Source organism: Chiloscyllium plagiosum, chromosome 35 (genome assembly GCF_004010195.1).
Source record: "Chiloscyllium plagiosum isolate BGI_BamShark_2017 chromosome 35, ASM401019v2, whole genome shotgun sequence".
Lineage (NCBI taxonomy): Eukaryota > Metazoa > Chordata > Chondrichthyes > Orectolobiformes > Hemiscylliidae > Chiloscyllium > Chiloscyllium plagiosum.
In genome coordinates, this window is record NC_057744.1 from 30,255,093 (window position 1) to 30,269,629 (window position 14,537).

General features: G+C 41.4%; 1 long non-coding RNA gene across 2 annotated transcripts in view; it reads left to right on the forward strand.

Moving 5' to 3' along the window:
- The window catches only part of LOC122540524, a 69,483-nt gene extending 66,889 nt beyond the window's left edge, over nt 1–2,594 (forward strand). For both annotated transcript variants that reach the window (XR_006309344.1, XR_006309343.1), the window contains exon 3: nt 2,530–2,594. This is a non-coding gene — a long non-coding RNA (uncharacterized LOC122540524). The remainder of the gene's footprint in view (nt 1–2,529) is intronic.
- The last annotated feature ends 11,943 nt before the right edge of the window (nt 2,595–14,537 follow it).

Genomic DNA, 14,537 nt, shown 5'->3' on the forward strand with positions numbered 1-14,537 from the left:
GATTTGTCTGGGGGAAGCAGCAATCTAGCCTGTAAAGAGGAAACATCAAAAATCTACCCCTCACACCATCCCTGTTTAGAGATGTACCAGAAAATCTCTCATTACAGTTATAACTAGAAAGCAAAATACAGTGGATGCTGGAAATCCGAAACACACAAAGAAAACTGAAGAAACTTAACAGGCCCGGGAGCAACTGTGGAGCGAGAAAAACAGAGTTAATATTTCTAGTCTGGTATGACTCTTCTTCAACCTGCTGAGAATCCCCTGCTTTCTATGTGTTTGTTTCCCATCACAACCAGCTGGCTTCCTCTCCACTTCCAGTGGAAATCCCCTGTTGAAGAAGGAATAAAATATCTCTAGAGACATCGGAAAGAGGAACTTTTAACCAGTGAGTGGTGTGCCACCAACCTTGTGTCAACATCAAAGTACTGTATTAAAAAGAAACAAAAAGAAAGCAACTGAATGAATTCTGGCATCTGGATTGGTGCTATCAAACTGTGCTCTTTTCCACCCTTTATATCCATGCATTGTCTGTCTAATGTGTCTGCCTGGATGTGAATGGGGAATTTAAGAAGGAGCAGAGTTTTTAAAATTGTGTGGAGTTGTAAATTAGCAAATAGGAAATATGAATTGTTATTGGTTAAAGGTAATTTGTACATAAATTACCGTGCCGCCCACGGCATGGTAGCACAGTGGTTAGCACTGCTGCTTCACAGCGCCAGAGACCCGGGTTCAATTCCCGCCTCAGGCGACTCTCTGTGTGGAGTTTGCACATTCTCCCCGTGTCTGCGTGGGTTTCCTCCGGGTGCTCCGGTTTCCTCCCACAATCCAAAAATGTGCAGGGGTTAGGTGAATTGGCCATGCTAAATTGCCCGTAGTGTTAGGTGAAGGGGTAAATGTAGGAGAATGGGTCTGGGTGGGTTACGCTTCGGCGGGTCGGTGTGGATTTGTTGGGCCGAAGGGCCTGTTTCCACACTGTAAGTAATCTAATAAATGAATTGTTACTTTCTCAAACACGTAAACCTGGTGAGCATTGTCTTTTAACCTGAGTTTGTTAGTCAGGTAATTTAAGATTGCTGGATAGCTTGACTGCATTTTCCATATTTGTGATAACTGTAGGAACAGAGGGAATTGATTTCTAGTGCATTACTCCATTTGTCAGGACATGATAAGGTGTCAGTCATTTATGTATGAGGGGAGGAATGATTTCTCCATCCAGTGGACAGTATTCTCTTTCTCAGATAGTTCAATATGTTCAATTTTGAATGTATTCAAGACAGATCAGTCCGTCTTTTTCTTAGATATTACAAAAAAAGGAAGTATGGTAAGAAAGAAGAGTTAATGTTCTGGAAGGCCAGCATGATCAAATTAAATGATTGAAAAGGCTTGAGTGGGCAATTGGATCTTTATAATCGAAAAGTAACAACCCAATTTCATTTAACCTGTTTCTTTGAGCTGAATCAGTTGAGACCATAAAATGTAGGAGCAGAAGTAGGCCATTCAGCCCATCAAATCTGCTCTTCTATTCAATGAGATTATGGTTGATAATAATCCTCAACTGCACTTCTTCTGTCTTTTTCCCTTAATCCTTGATGCCCATGCTGATTAAAAATGACTATCTCAGCCTTGAATATACAGAATGGCCCAGTCTCAACAGCCTTCTGTTGTCACGAATTCTATCAATTCATAACTCTCTGAGAGAATAACTTCCTTTTCATATTTCTCTTAAATGGTGTGACCCTTTAGTCTGAGATTATAACCTCCAGTCTTTGTTTCTCCTTGTAGGAGTGTCTATCTTTCCTCATCTACATTAAGTTCTCTCAGAATCATGTATGTTTCATTAAGATCGACTTTCATTCTTGAGGATTGACCCTCAGGTCAAACTTGGTCTCTGAGTAAGAAAGGCCAACATGTCACTGAACTCCAGTGCTAATGCACATTGAAGACTATACTTGAGGCAACAAGAATTCTCACTCTATTTCATATTACATCTCACCAGAACTGGTTTGTACTTGCTAGTGTTGGATGTCTTGTGGAGGGTGATGGGCATATATTAAACAAGTGAAGATTGACCGACTGTTTCGAAAGTTGGAATCCCTTGTGATTCTTCTTAAAATTTACTTTTTTTAAAAAAAAGGTACTGTTAGTTCCATGATATAACTCCACCTTATCTTTATATTGTCTGTTGGTATCGCTGCTGAACAATGCATTCCACTTATCCCAGCATTCCCTTGCTTCCAATCAAAGGCTTCTTAACCTGAAGTTACCTTGATTCTACTCCTTTGGAATTCCATCTCTGAAATATTTTGCACGATTGAAAATCTTCTTATAAACTCACTTGTCCAATGAAACTTTCTTCACTCCTCTAGATATCTCCCTTTTCCCTAGGTGCACATTTCCTTTAAGGGATCCTTGGAGTAGTTGGCTGAAGTTGCTATCATTTTGGGCATTTTCTTTGCGTTGTCCATACTGGAGGCCCTTTTGAATGACTAGTTAAGTTTACCCCAATGTTACCTTGTATTTCCACAGATGTACCAGAGGAGAACTTGAAGCTTTCTTTAGCACATTACACTTCACGGGGGAATCTGCATTGTAAGTAATTTCTTTACTTAATGCCACATGTCTCTGAGGCCTTTGAAACATGCTGATCAATTGGAAGAATGGCAACAGAAGTATTCTTGAGTGTCATGAGTAGGGTTGCCAACTCTGGTTGAAGTTTTTCCTGGATATTTCATCATGTGATGAACAAGCTCCGTTCCCTAAACTCCTGCTTTTGGTGTCCATCCTTGTTGCGCTGTGTTCTGATTAAAATGCAAACAGACCCTTACTTGATTGAGTGAATCACACAAACAACTGTTTAGCCTATTTTCAAATGTTTTTATAAACAGTAAGCAAAGTAGTACCTAGTAGATGGGAAGAGTCCATTCTTTGGCACTTCTGTGCAAATTCTCCCAGTTGCTTGCAACGTAGAATATAATTGTGCAACATTTACAGCATAGAGGACAATTAGGCCTTTCTTATCTGCATTGATTCTGTGATAGAATAGGTCAGCTTATCACATTTTCCCAGCTCTTTCCCTATGCCTCTACTTTTATTTCTCTCTTTAGATTTTTATCCAATTTTTTTTGAAAGCCATGACCTAATCTGTCCCTACCACACTCTCGAGCAGTGCATTCCAGATCCTGACCACACTCTACATAAAATTAAGTTTTCTCATGGCATGGTGGTTCTTTGTTGCTCTGTTAATATTGGTGCTGTATAGTTCTTGACCCTTCCATTAATGGGAACAGTTTGTTTCTATCTGCTCTTCTTAAATCACTCATAATTGTGAACACATTTATTAGTCTCTTTATAAGGAGAATAATCCCCAGCAACTACAATCTTAAATATATTATTCAAGTACCCCATCCTGTGGACCATTCTAAGATCTTCTGCCTAAAGCCTTCACCATCTAAGTGTGCTGGCAGAATCAGACACCGTACCCTAGAAAACCATTTTTTAATTCCTGGAGTTGCCAGGGTAATTCTGGAGAGTTGGCAGCCCTGGTCAAGAGTTGAACATATTTGAGGGTTAGAAAGGCAAATACTGTTTTGAATCTTTGCATGAACAAGAGCAAAGTGTTGGGTACACAAGTTATCATTGCGCATTACTTTCTTGTATATTCCTTTGTTCTGAAATCTATTAAGGAAGAGTAGGATAAGTCAGCCCACAATGCTCAAACTTTGAAGATCTTGTGTTATGACTCAGTTTTGGTATACCTTGAATGCCTTGTTGACACTGTGAAATTTCTCTCTATGGATGTGTGCTGTTGCAAAGGGCCCTTGTTCACATGTCAATGTGGTGAAGCCTTTAATCAGTTGCCAATCACACTCTCTATCGCTGGAAAAGGAGAAGAGCATTTGGATTGGAAAGATGCGAATGTTTAATTTGTTTGAACAAGGTTTTGTATTGTATTGAAGTAGACTACATTTCATTCTGTGTCTTGTTGCTTTTTGATTGATTCCTTTTGCCTGGAATGAATATTCTAAAGTCTACACAAGAATTTTTCTGTAAGTTGACAAATAGTGGATTTGTTTTATATTTTTATCTTTAGAAGGTTTGCAGATTCTTGAAGTGTGATATTTCCACTGGCTAGAATTTTCGTGGTTGTTGAATAATGAAGTACTAAACTGAGATAAAGACAGACAAATACAAGCAATTAGCATATGACTGTGTGGCTTGGTGAGAGTGAAGGCCATTAATCTGCTGTTGAAATGTTTCTATGGGTATGGCTCACCAAACTAAAGAGTTAAGTGCTGCGGGTGATGGAATCCTTACTCCACTGTTAAGATTGTCACACATTGAGATGATTTAGAGAACTGTATGAATTCATGTAAAACTCCGTTATCTCACTTTTTAGATTAGAATCAATCTAAACATCATGGCATAGACAGAGAACACAGGGGGCTAACACCTTCAACATATTGTCTAGCTATCACCATTGTTAACAGCTAACCCAAGAATGCAACTTTTAAAAAAAGGTTTTGTGATTTACACATGAAAGGAGTGAAACTATCATGGTATTCAAACAGGTGAAAGACTTAACAATCAATTTTTCAATGTATAATTTCAGTTACATCACACTGTAAATTTTTGCTATAAATTCTGTGTGTTAGGATTGAGTGCTCCACTATCACCTGATGAAGGAGCGATGCTCCGAAAGCTAGTGTGCTTCCAATTAAACCTGTTGGACTATAACCTGGTGTTGTGTGATTTTTAACTTTGTACACATTGAGATGATTTTGTCAGCAGAGCCACTTTCTCGATCTATTCTTCTCTGATAGGCAGGAGACTCTGAATAAATATATCAGTGCCGACAGCCTCCATTATTTCTGGCAACATATCAACACTGTATGTGTGAAGTCCCCACTGTCATCAATATAGTCCAGCAGCTAGATATGAGCCAAATGAATGCTTATCTTTGCTTTGCTTTGGATTCTGCATAGTAAGATAAATAAAGGGGGGACCAAGGTGTTTCATATGTATTGTGGACAGGGAAGGAAAGGGATATACTGGCAATTGGAGGGTGTATGCTGGTGTCAGGTAGTGGAAGGCAGTAGAATGTTGGTTTATTGTGAAAATTCCCAGCACAATCTGTTTCTCACACCAGAAATGCTTCCAAGTTGAAGTGGGAAGTGGAGGAATATCGTTTCTAATTAAAGCATGACCAGATATGAATGATCAGACATCGTTTTATACTGCTATTGTTGTAGCAGAAGTAGGCCATTCAGCACTTTGAGATTTCTCTTCCATTCAGTGGCTGACTTCGTAATCCTTAACTCCACTTTCCTGCCTTATTACCATAAACCTTGATTCCCTTTACTGATTTAAAAATCTGTCTATCTCAACCTTGAACATACTTAATAACTCAGCTTCGATAGCCTCCTATGATAAAGAATTCCACGGATTCACTACTGTCTGAGAGAAAAATTTCGGCTTCATCTCTGTCTTAAATGGGTGACCCCTTATTTGGGATTATGCCCTTTTGGTCTACCATGACAAATCCCACAAGAATCATGTGTTTTAATAAGATCTCCTTTCATTCTTCTAATCTTAAATGAGGGCAAGCTCAACATCTCCTCATCAGAAACTCCTTCCATATCCAGAATTTAAATGCTCTATTATTGCATTCTTTAGAATAATCTACAATATTTTCCCAATGACAAACATTCAGCTAACTGGTCTTTGGTTTTTTTTTGTGTATTGGCAATTCTCCAACACTCTGAGACTTCTCCAAGATTTAAGAATGCTTGAAAAATTACTGCCTGTGTATTCACTATCTCTATATGTACTTCCTTTAAGATCCTCGGATGCAGCCCATCAGGTCCAGGGGACTCAGCAGCCTTTAGCCACACCAGTTTCCATAGCACTTTTTCTGTAGTGATAGTTTTTTCCATCCCTCCCCTGTTTTGCCCCTTGATTATTTAGTATTAGTGCCTTCTACCGTGAAGACAGATGCAGAATATTTATTCAACTCACTTGCCGTTTTCTGTTTCCCCATCATTGCTTTTCCAGCTTCAATCTCAAAAGGCCTATGTTCACTTTGTATTCCATCTTCCTTTTGACATATTTAAAGGCGATTTTCATGCTAACCATTTTGATGTGCCTGGATAGTTTACGCTGAAAGTTCTTGTTTTAACTTTCTCGTCCTCAGAGTCAGAGTTCTGCAGCACAGAGACAGGCCCTTTGGCTCAAATAGTCCATGCCAATTTTTCCAATCTGTGTGAAAATTAAAGTCAGCTATAGTTAATATATCAACTTTTTTTACACGTCCTTATCCCTTGATTTTTTTTCAATGCCCTACAGTATGGCTCCTGATAGGGGGCCTACAGATTACACCAACCAGTATTTTGTTTTCTTCCCCTTGTCATTCCTTATCTGCATCTTCTGATTCAATATCATTTCTTGTTCCTTATTCCATTTCGTACTTACTTTTTAAAATGTTTATATGTTCTGTGCCTTCCTGTTTCACTCTGGGAATTCAAATAGTATCCTCGTAATACTGCCATATCCTTCAACTTCGTAAGCGTATATTGCCTTCTCCGAAACCCCCCTGCCCCAGATTCATTTGAAGCCCTCTCTACAGCCCTATTTATTCCACTTGCAGGGACATTAGTCCCAGCACAGTCCACGTGAAGCCCCAGCCACAAAAACAGCTCCAATATCCGGTGAACTGCAACCCATTCCTCCCAGACCAATATTTCAGCCTTAACTCCTTGTTTTTTTATTAAAACGATGAGTAAACGTTACTGTGCTGAAACAAAGACTTCAAAATGCAGCAATGTTACCGTCCTAAAGATGTGCTCGAATGAGTCAAACAGCCTAGTCTTGCCCTTGGTCCTTATGTTTTTGTGCAGTTTTGTCAATGTACTTCTCTGGATAGATGGAGAGAGTTGAGTCAAGATGAGGGTAGTGCTGCAAAAGCAGAGCAGGTCAGGCAGCATCTGAGGAGCAGGAAATTGAAAAGCCCTGCTCCTTGGATGCTGCCTGACCTGCTGCGCTTTTCCAGTACCACTCTAGTCTTGACTCTGATCTCCAGGACCTGCAGTGCTCACTTTCACCTAGATGGAGAGAGTTGACCCTGTGAAGACCTGAGAACTGATTTGTGCCTATACCTATTAGGGAGGGACCATAGGGACTTGGTAAGAAAGGGTGGAATTAGAAATTGAATAAAGTAATGGCCAATTTATCCAAAATAAGTTAATGTGTTAAATTAACTTTTACTTTTTAAAAAATGCACATAGGTCATTTGTTAACCTTATTAAGATTTAAGAAACAACTTATTGTTTGCTTTAATAAATTGTGCAAATTTTGAAACTGCAATTTAAAATTAGCAACAACAGAAGGTGATCTGACTAGTTGAGTTCAGGCTGTGCGCTTGATGCTGCTGCTGAAATCAAAGATGAAATGTTTGATTAAAATTGTTGATTTTGGTGTATTTACTTGCCACTTCATCCGAAGGTTAGACGGGTTAGGATGTTCATTGAGCACATATTTTAGCCTGACAATTATTTGAATACAGAGACAGTGTTACACTGTCAGAGCTGCCAGCTTTTAGATGAGTCCTATTTACTCGCCAAGGTTTGAACAAGGACCCCATTGCATTTGTGAAGGAGATCCCAGGGACTGTTCCCTCAATGCACTGCTCAGGATTAATCAGAATAACTAAAACCGATCGTTTGGTCAGCTAAACATTGTCATTTTGCTGATGTGCATTTGCATCGCAATAGTAGCTGCACTTCAAAATGCACTTCACCAGCCATTTAGCTCTTTGGAATGTCATCAAGAATGTGTGAAGAATCCAATCAATGCTAGCTCTTAAATCAGTCTTATTATTGAAACATTATTTACAGAAGATCGAGATCAAATAGATGTCAACGAATATAATTAACCTTCTCACCTGATTTAACATTTGAGTTCTCGTATTTGAGGGATGATGGTGCTGTGTAATGGAACACTTTAATATCCAGTACCATCGTTGAACCCTCTTGGGTCAGGTACACTTAATTGTAACATTTCTATTTCCCATAACAGCTGTCTCTTTTTCCTAACAGAGCGAAAAGGCTAGTCACATCCAGCTTTTTTTGTTATATATTGGGGAAAGCTGTCAGTTAAGCAAATTCAGGACCAGGATATGTGCTGGGGTAGAATCCCAGTGAGTTGTACTCGGCCCTATTCCATCTGTTTTGAAGACGGGGGTTGGGGGGATGTGGTTTAGACTAAGAGGGGAGAGTTTCTGAGGTGCCTTTCTTGCTATTGCAGTATATGAGCCTTTGGATATTGTTTGCTGTGAATCAATGGGAATGGTTTCAACACCACTGCAGAAACAGATTGGTCTTTATAGTATCAGAATCCCCATTTCTCAGCCAGATGACCAGGATGAGGTAAGTTTTGCGGATGGTGGAGTTATTAAAAGTCATAGAGAACATGGCAGCAGCCTCCTATCCACAAGCATTTTGCTCTTTTTAAGATGATCAATTTTGTGAAGTTTGGGTGCCTCACTGTGGAGAGGTAAGATATTTGATCAAGATATTTAAACTGGGTTCCCAGTGCACAATTGGGAGAGCAGTTTAATTTTGACAGTCAGTGTTGGGGTTTCCCAGAGTTTGGAAAACCTGACATTAAAGGTTAGCCAGGAAGCATTTCAGGTGAGTTTAGGCAGGACAGCAGGCGTAGTTAGTTCCCATCCTTGGTCACTGTGCACCCATACTTTAATAGCTTGTTTATTTCTATTTACATCATCAATTCATCTAACTTATTAGTAGTGCTTTGGGTATTCAGATATAGTGCCTTTGATTTGAACTATTTACTATTTTTCTCTGTCATGAATACTCTATTATCACAATTGGGGGGTTATTTATTCATTGGCTGAATGGTTGGTTTACAGTGCAGCGTGATGCCAACAGCATGAGTTCAATTCCTACGTTGGCTGAGGTCAACATGAATGTTCCACCTTCTCAGACTCTCACTTTGCCTGAGACATGGAGTCCTTCAGCTTAAACTACCACCAATTGTTTCTGTCTCTTTTAGGGTGCACGGTGGCTCAATGGTTAGCACTGCTGCCTCACAGTGCCAGGGACCCGGGTTTGATTCCAGCCTCGGGCGACTATCTGTGTGGAGTTTGCACATTCTCCCTGTGTCTACGTGGGTTTTCTCTGGGTGCTCCAGTTTCCTTCCACAGACCAAAGATGTACAGGTTAAGTAAATTGGCCAGGCTAAATTGCCCAACATGTTCAGGGATGTGTAGGTTAGGTACATTAGTCAGGGGTAAATGTAGAGTAATAGGGTAGGGGAATGGGTTTTCGGAGGGTTGGTGTGGACTTGTTGGGCTGAAGGGCCTGTTTTCACACTGTAGGAATTCTATGATTCTAATGATAGAGCAGCCCTGAGCCCATGGCAACTTGACCTTTATTGTGACCACCATGAAACTTTCTGGCCTTGTTGACATAGAATTTTACCTAAACTTTTACACAAACCTTGACTTTTCTCTTCAGATTTATAGATTTACCTTCCCAGTTGTGAGGGGATTTTCTAGCATAGGGATGCAGTTATATTGGAGCAGGACTAAACCATTCTGCCCCTCCAGTCTGCTCCACCATTGTGGATCATGGACGAGTATCTCCAGCAATATGATGATGTCATTAGCAATTGGAATCTTATCAATTGTAAGAACCATATCCTTTAAGTTTTGTGGTTTTTAAAACTGGCTTTTGTCAATTGAAATGAGAAAGAACTGCTCTGAACTGGTAACTGTATGGTTTGAAAACACGTAACCTGACACCCATGGCAATTGTAGTGTTTGACCAAGCAGTAAATGACAAATTGTAGCCAAGGGGTTGTGTGTTCCATCTTGCCTCTTTGTTCTCTGCAGTCAAAACGCACTTTAAACCTGAAGGAAAACCTTTGCCTTTTGCAAATCAATGGAAACATTCAGAAGCCAGGAAGGAATTTTCAAATCAGCAAGAACCAACTGAACAGAATTTGTCGGCAAAGGCCATTGAACTGTCTTTCCAGTTTGATTTCTGTTCATCTTTGTTCCCTGTCTGCATGTCTGTCCACTGTGGGTGTTTAAAGGGAGTCAGAAAGGGCATGACAGTGCTATATGCGGATGGTTTATCCCCGCTTACCGGTAGGTGTAACAGACCTGCACCTGGTCTGTGCTTACTATCAACATCTGAAAATCTGAAAATCAGGTAAATTGGGTAATTTTGTGTTCTTATATTAAAACTTTTAACTTCTGGGACAACTCTGGGAATAGTAGGGCTTGGTTTGAGTGCTGTAACCCAGTGCGTCATGACGCCTGAATGATTGAACTGTCAGCTGCTGAGTTCCCGAAGCCACCAGATTCTCAACTTTCCAGTAGTTGGAGCAGTGCTACCCCAGCCTTATCCCACTGTGCCCCCACCTTGGCGCTTCACTGTTGCTGAGACTGCAGACTTGTACGAGAAGGAGGGAGGATGCAAGCGAGGGAGGAAACAGCTGTTCAATCCGTAAGTTAAGAACACCTGCCTTCTCAATGTATTCTTAAGGCCTGGATTCAGGTCTTCAAGATTTAGCATTTGGGTTGCAGCAACAGTTTTATTTAAAAAGTGAAATACTAAGGGGCTTTGCAATTGTTGGCACTTGGTTGGAACTCCATGGCAGCTGTAGCTACTTGGAGGTTATGATCCTAAAATTTTGGCTGGTCACCCCTCTTGTGTCGTGAGCAATAGTTTGGAATGACCTGATGTTGAGTACACTCTGTTCGTAGTTTCATAGTCATAGGAGCAGGAGTAGGCCATTTGGCCCGTCGAGCTTGCTCTACCATTCACTAAGATCATGGCTAATCTATTCATTGTCTCAGCTCCTTCTACCTGCATTATTCCCATACCCCTTAATTCCCTGACCATGCAAAAACCCATCCAACTGTGTCTTGAATATATTTAGTGAAGCTGCCTCTACTGCTTCCTTGGGTAGAGAATTCCATAGATTCACTACTCTATAGAGTATTCCATAGATTCCGCCTCATCTCTGTCCAAAATCTTCTTCCCCTAATCTTGAGACCATGTTCCCTAGTCCTAATCTCACCCACCAGTGGAAATTACATGCCGGCCTCTATCTTATCTATCCCTGTCATAATTTTATATGTTTCTGGATGGTCCCCTCTATTCTTCTAAATTCTAGCGAGTACAGTCCCAGGCAGCTCAATCTCTCCTCACTGGGTAACCCCCTCATCTCCAGAGTCAACCTAGTGAACCTACTCTACCTCCAAAGCCAGTATATCCTTCCTCAAGTAAGCAGACCAGAATGCACACAATACTCCAGGTGCAACTTCGCCAACACCTTGTACAATTGCAGCAGAACCTCCCTGCTCTTAAATTTAATCCCTCTAGTAATGACAGCCAGTACTCTGTTTGACTTCCTGATTACCTATTGCACCTGCAAATCAATTTTTAGTGATTCATGTACGAGCACTCTGAAGTCCCTCTGCACAACAGCGTGCTGCAATCTGCCACCATTTAAGTAATACTCTGACCTACTAACTTAACTTCCAAAGTGGATAACCTCACATTTACCATCCATCTGCCAGACCCTTGTCCACTCACTTAACCTGTCTAAATCTCTCTGCAGACCCTCCACATCCTCTGCACAGTTTGCCTTTCCACTCAATTTATGTCAAATGTTACACCCTGTCTCCTCTTCCAAATCATTTATGTATATCATGAATAGTTGCGGGCCCAATACTGACCCCTGCGGCGCCCCACTCACCACTGATCTCCAACCAGGGAAGCACCCATTTATTCCAACTCAGCTTTCTGTTGGTTAACCAGTCCTCTCTTCATGCTAGTACATTCCCTGCAACTCCTTGCATTCTTAACTTATGGATGAGTCTTTTATGCAGCACCTTATCGAACGCCTTCTGGAAATCCAAGTATACAATGTTCACCTGTTCCTCTCCATCCACTGCAGTTGTTATATCCTCAAAGAACTCCACTAAGTGTGTCAAACATGGCCTTCCCTTCCTGAATCCATGCTGCGTCTGCCTGATGGAGCCTTGACATTCATGTTGCAATTCGTGGTTGCACTCTGTGCATCAATTTCAGTCTCAATCCACAATGTAAACACTGCAATGGTGTTTTAATGGCTCAGAAATGTATTTGAAATGTTCATAAATATTGCTCAGAAAGCTTGATCGTAGGGCAGCACAGGTGGCTCAGTGGTTAGCACTATTGCTTCACAGAACCAGGGACCCGGGTTCGATTCTATCCTTCCCTCCTGCCTAAGACAATAGAGCAGATGTGAGAGTTGTCAGACTGCACTGTTACCCAGTAGTCGTCGTCTATGTGTTGTCAATAATCAGGTTTCCCATAAGACATAGGAGTGGAAGTAAGGCCATTTGGCCCATCAAATGGGCGGCACAGTGGCACAGTGTTGCCTCACAGTGCTAACCACTGTGGCAGGTTCAATTCCCACCTCAGATGACTGACTGTGAGGAGTTTGCACATTCTCCCCATGTCTGCGTGGGTTTCCTCCAGGTGCTCCGGTTTCCTCTCACAGTCCAAAGATATGCAGGTTAGGTGAATTGGCCATGCTAAATTGCCCGTAGTGTTAGGTGAAGGGGTAAATGTAGGTGAATGGGTCTGGGTGGGTTGCGCTTCGGCAGATTGGTGTGGACTTGTTGGGCCGAAGGGCCTGTTTCCTAAGTAATCTAAGTACACCAACTGTCCTGTGTCAAGATTGGCAATTGATGACATCCACTGCATTTCATAGGGGAAAAACAATTAACTTTTGCCTTAACTATAATTTTCTGAAGTGCCATAGATTTGGATATCATTACTTTGGCAACTTGCATGTATCCCTCCTCCTAATTAAGAAGGATGTGTAAGAAAAACCAAGGAATAATGAATCAGTTAGCATCTGTTGTCAGGAAGGTATTATTGACTGTAATCAAGGATAGAATAACCATTTAGTTAGAGTCGGCAGTGCAGATTTGCAAATATAAACACTTCCAGAAGACATTGCATCAAGCACTTCACAAACGATTGTTAGCTAAAGTTGAAATTCTTGATGTTGAATGCGAATTACTTACCTGATTCACAAGTTGGCTGAGACAAGTTGGGGATAATATGGAGTGCCTTTAACCAACCTGTTTGGAGACATTACATCACTCCTCCAGGATTTTAACCCAGATCTTTCAGCTCACATGTAAGGATGCTACCACGAGACCCCCCCCCGGTAGGGATAATTGACAGCTAGTTCAATTGACAGATTTTGACTAGTGATGGCTTACAAGAATCTGTGTTAGGACCTAAATTATTCTTTGTATCCAAATAAGAGGTTAACAAACAAGGTAGTTGCCTCTGTGCCTCATTTAGATCCTTCAGCAAAGAAGCACAACGTTCATCTCGGGCTGAAAGATAATGGGACATCAAGTTCCCTCTGCTGCTTTCACCATCCATCATCCCAAGTGAACCTACATCTGCAGGTGCTTCAAATTGGGATGCACACACGGAGCGTCTTTGCTTATTCAGACATTGCTGCATTTTTGTTCCAAGAAACTCTCCAGAGAAAGTATATTCCTGTCAGGATGAAAGGGAAGGCTGGTAGGTATAGGGAATGCTGGATGACTAAAGAAACTGAGGGTTTGGTTAAGAAAAAGAAGGAAGCATATGTCATGTATAGGCAGGATTGATCGAGTGAATCCTTAGAGTATAAAGAAAGTCGGAGTATACTTAAGAGGGAAATCAGGAGGGCAAAACGGGGACATGAGATAGTTTTGGCAAATAGAATTAAGGAGAATCCAAATGATTTTTATAAATATATTAAAGACAAAAGGGTAATTAGGGAGAGAATACGGCCCTTTTCCTGAAGAAGGGCTCATGCCCGAAATGTCGATTCTCCTGCTCCTTGGATGCTGCCTGACCTGCTGCGCTTTTCCAGCAACACATTTTCAGCTCTGATCTCCAGCATCTGCAGACCTCACTTTCTCCCTTCAAAGATGTCCCAGCCTATCCAGCCTCTCCTTATATCTCAAACCCTCCATTCCCAGCAACATCCTGATAAATCTCTTGTGAACCCCCTCCAGCTTAATAATATCCTTCCTATAACAGGGCAACCAGAACTGGACACAGTATTCCAGTTAAGATCTCACCAACATGTTGAGGTTGTACAGGATGATGTCCTAACTCCTATACTCAAACATCTAAGCAATGAAGGCAAGCATGCTAAACACCTTCTTAACCATCCCCCTCCCACTCTGCCGAGGACATGGAGGTCCTAGGCCTCCTTCACCACCGCTCCCTCACCACCCAATGCCTGGAGGAAGAACGCCTCATCTTCCACCTCGGAACACTTCAACCCCCAGGGCATCAATGTGGACTTCAACAGTTTCCTCATTTCCCCTTCCCCCACGTCACCCCAGTTCCAAAATTTCAGCTCAGCACTGTCCCATGACTTGTCCTACCTGCCTATCTTCTTTTCCACCTATCCACTCCACCCTCCTCTCTGACCTATCACCT